We start from the raw sequence: 4,484 nt of genomic DNA on the forward strand, positions 1-4,484 counted from the left end.
TGGTAATGTACTGTGTGTGTCTAATATCTTCCTGCAAGAGCTCTTTCCTGAGGTCACACCAGGCTTTCAGATTAGGCTGATCTGAATTGGTCAGAGATCATGTGGTGAAGCAATGACTCATTTTGGTGGTGCCAAGATTTTGACTACTGGATTACATCGTGTTCTGGTATGTTCCCAGATTCTTACCTCTGGCCTATCCTGCCATGTAAGTATATGACAATTATCACAGACTTATATTGGGCTGGACCAAGGAGAAGACCAAAAAGCATCATTTAGTATTCCCAACCCCCTCACCATTTTCTGATATTCCAAACAGATTGATCTGAATCCCTCAATTTAGAGCTGGTGTGGGCAATTTTGTTTCCTCTGCAGGAGTTCAGTAACATATTCTGACTAATGTAGGGACTTCCCTAAGCCAGGCACTGCTGAAGAAGGCCTCAGAGGTTAGGGCAAAGTAGGAGAGTGATTTATATGGTAACTACGTGCTAGATGGCCAGGACTTCTCTCTCTTGAAGGAGCTCCCAAGCTTCTATTAGGCAGGTGCCTCATGCCTTGGTGGTGTTTAATAGTGTAGGCACTTTGCAGATACTGCTTGTTATTGCTAAGTGCCGCCTTGCCCCCCCCCCGGCACAGGGATGAGGTGTGGGAACAGGTAAAGAGTATTCAGAAGGGGTACATACTGAAGAAGTGAGGCCACACTAAATCCACATTTTTTCACGATTAAATGAAACGTGTGTGTGGTATTGGTTGAACAGAATGTTTTACTGATCTATTTACTTTTAAAGCAATTTGGAATCCTACCAGTGCCTCAGTCACTATTAATGAAATAAATTCTAAATACTTGTATCTTTTGGCATTTGATTTTGGATTTTTTTTAAATCATGGAAGATCGGAGCTACCCCTGCCCCCACCCCCTGCACTCATCAGGATGTGGGTCCAGCTGCAGCTGTCCCCACCCCACTGTTTTGTGGTGTTGAGTAGCCCTGAAATGCCGATGCCCCTCCTGACCTGCAGCCCCTGCCTAACCCCCAACTTGGTCCCTCCCAGCAGCTGTTTCTTTCCATATCAGGATGCGGGTTCAACTGTGGCTGTCCCTCTCCTGCTGTTTTGTGCTGCTAAGAAGCTCTGACATGCTGGTGCCCGTCAGTCCACCCCAGCCCTGCCAGTAACCCTCACTCCTGACCTGCAGCTTCTGCCTGCTCTCCACTTGCTCCCTCCTGGCAGCTTCTGCACCAGGACATGGGTCAAGCTGTGGCTGTCCCCCTTGCTGTTTTGTGGCTCTGAGCAGTGCTGACCCCTGCTGGTCTGCTCTCTGTACCTGTTAGCAAAAATAAGGTCCAAATTTTGGGGGGGTCCCAAATAAGTTCAGCTTTGGCTCAAGCCCCCTCCCAGACACCTGGGACAACTAGATTTTTACTGAGGTGTCCTGAATGAACAAACTTCTCCCTTGCAAGCAATGTACCAACAAAAGCTGGATTTATTATACAACAAGGGGGAAAGAAACAAAGTACAGTTTAAAGCACTATTAAAGTCTAAGGCTTAAGTTCTGAAATCCAGCCCCACCTGGGCTCTTCTTAGCCTTCCTGGAGTCTTGTGGCCACTCTCCCCTGGCATCTGCTCCCTGGGCCTACTGGGACCTCCACCTCCCCTACCATCCCAGCCACGTTCCACCAGATGTTACCTGGCCAGCAGCAGACCGTCTGTTCTGCCTTATGGCTGGGGTTATAGACTGCAAGCCCCAAACCTAGAGGGTCACATGACTCACCTGAATGCCATCTGCTACCCTGTAGCCTGAGGCATGCCATGCTGAGATGCACTTCAGAGCCCATCTGGGTGCCAGGGCTCCAGCATGCAAAGATGCAGGGTTTGGAACGGCATTCCAAAACCTCCATGGAGATTCGGCATGTCATGCCAAGCCCAAGATTTTAGGACGGGTTCCACTGGGAGCCCTGGGAATGTCTCTGAGGATGGGTGAGACAGTGTGGTCAAAATGCATTTTTAAAGAATTTTTTAGTTTTGGGGCAGCTGAGAGCATTCAGGCCTTGTCAGGGGGGAACCCAGCAGGCCTGTGGGCTTGCGAAATGTCTCAGGCTGAGCATCAGGCTGGCAGATAAAAGTGTTTGTGGCTGCTCATGGCCTCTTTTTTGCCATGAAATTTTTTTTTGTGGTCTTTTTTTGGGTGGCCAAGGGCTCTAGGTTTTTTGTGCACTTTGGCAGCAGGAAATGGCATGAGCGCTGGGCCTGAAGAGAGGCAAGCAGAATAGCTTCTTCTGTGACTCCTTGGCCTAAGTCTTAATCTGGCAATAAAACAGTTTGGAGTTCAACTCTGGGTGTGGGCCATGCGATCTTTGGTCTTTGGTGGGTGTCTCTAGGCTTAGAATTTTTTTTTTCACCCCGAGAAATGCCATGTTGAGATGTGCTTCAGAGTCCAAGGCTCTGGCACGCAAAGATGAAGGGCTTGGTGTAGTGCCAAGCCCAAGATTTTAGGCGGGGCTTCAGTGGGAGCCCGGGGCATGTCTCTGAGGATGAGTGAGTTGGTGCAGACAAAATGTGTTTTTTAAACATTTTTTAGTTTTGGGACAGCTGAGAGTGTTCAGGCCCCGTTAGGGAAGGATCCAGCAGGCTTGTGGGCTTGTGAAATTTCTCTGAGGCTGAGCATCAGGCTGGCAGATAAAAGGGCAGAGTTTGTGGCTGCTCAGGGTCTCCTTTTGCTGGGCAGATGGTCTTTTCACATGGCCCATCAATTTTTTTTTTTTTTTTGGGGGGGGTGAGGCCAAGGGTACTGGGATGTGTGTGTACTGGGAGGAAGCAGTCTGAGCCTGGGGTGCATTGCCAGGGCAGCAGGGAGCTCCCAGTGGCAAGGAGCTTCTCCGCACAGCCCTGCTGTGCCCTGCCATGCTGGGTCACACGCACCGGGCTGTGGAGGCCCCGAGGGAGGGCAGCAGGGTGGAAACCCATGTCCACAGCCCGTGCCTGCCCTGCTCACAGATCTGGGAGGATCTACCTACCCCCCTTAGGAGTGCATGCTGCAGCAGGGAGCCAGCCCCACCCCCTGGACAAGCCACCCGGGGCCCCAGCCCACTCCCCACTGAGGCCCTACAGCTGTGTGTTGCAGCCCCAGTCCCCAAGCTCTACACACTCCCCAGTTGGGCATCAGCCCCATCCCTAGCCCTGCCCAGCTTCCTCCCTCCCTACAGGGGCCTCAATCCCCCTCTTCCCACCCCAGCTCCCCCACTTACCTGCGGGAGCTGCTCTTGGGCTGCTGGGGGCCATGTGCATATAGATGCATGTAGCACCCCGTCTCACCACCCTCCTCCAGCTCCCTGCAGGCTGGAACTCTGCCAGCCTGCAGGGAGCTCAATGCAGCGGGTTTCTCTGGTAAAGGAAGAAATCTGCATTTGCCTCCAGCAAAAGGTAAATTCCATTGTTTACTCCATTTTTCCATGGGAAATCAAAAACCCGGATTCCTACAGATAACTAATGAATGCTTAGTGACAGCACTGGATATTTTAGCACCTATATACATGATGAATGTTTGACGCAACAATTAATTGAGTCTTCTGAGAGTATGCTGGAGCGTGCTAATTAGCACACTCCAGCAGCCTCCACATCATGTGTATTCAGTGCCCCCAAGTTTCAAAATGGCAGTGGGGGCACTTTATCTAAAACTCACTGAACAAGCTTTACTTAGAGTGACCTCACCACCATTTTGAAACATGGGATGCTGAAAACATGTGATGCTGTGGGCACTTTAATTAGAGCAACTCACAGAGCCTCTCTGATTAAAGTATCCCCCACCTCCACCAACTACACAAAGTATTGTATGTACTTCAGGTCAGTGTGCAGGTCTTCTACGACTAACAGGCTTGCTAGTTCCCTCAGAAAAGGTGTACCCCCATGTTCTGTTCCTTCAATCTCTGCAAACCTGTGGTAGAGCTGGTGGTACTGTGCATGGCACTTTACGCAATTCAGCTGTATATTCCACCTGATTGCAGCTAATTTGGGTGGCGAAAGAACATTCTGTCCCTGCATAAAACAGGTACCAAATTTAGATGCGATTAAAGCACATTAGTGAACATGTAGATGTGCTAATGTGCATTAACACAGCCTGTGCCCATTGACTTGGGACTAATATTAGCATGTCCATACATTCATTAATGTAATTTAGCTATTCACACAGAAATTTGATACCACTTTATGTGTGCATATGTAGACGCAGACCTAAATCACCTTAATGCGCTATTGGCAAATGCTTATTAAGTTTAGTCATGCGTAAAATCCCAGGTAGACATGCTTGAGGGGGTATTCAATGCTGTTCCCAGCCCATTGTGATTGGGTTTTTTTGTTGGGTTTTTTTTGTCTTTGAAACTCTCTTTTACAAAAAGACCATCCCAAAGACTCTGCTAATGAAACACCTCTCAACCCCCTTGTTGCGGTAGCCCCAGAAAGATATTGGCCAGGGATAATGTGCTAGCCTGAGGATA

Source organism: Crocodylus siamensis, chromosome 4 (assembly GCF_052110815.1).
Source record: "Crocodylus siamensis isolate JL-2025a chromosome 4, ASM5211081v1, whole genome shotgun sequence".
Lineage (NCBI taxonomy): Eukaryota > Metazoa > Chordata > Crocodylia > Crocodylidae > Crocodylus > Crocodylus siamensis.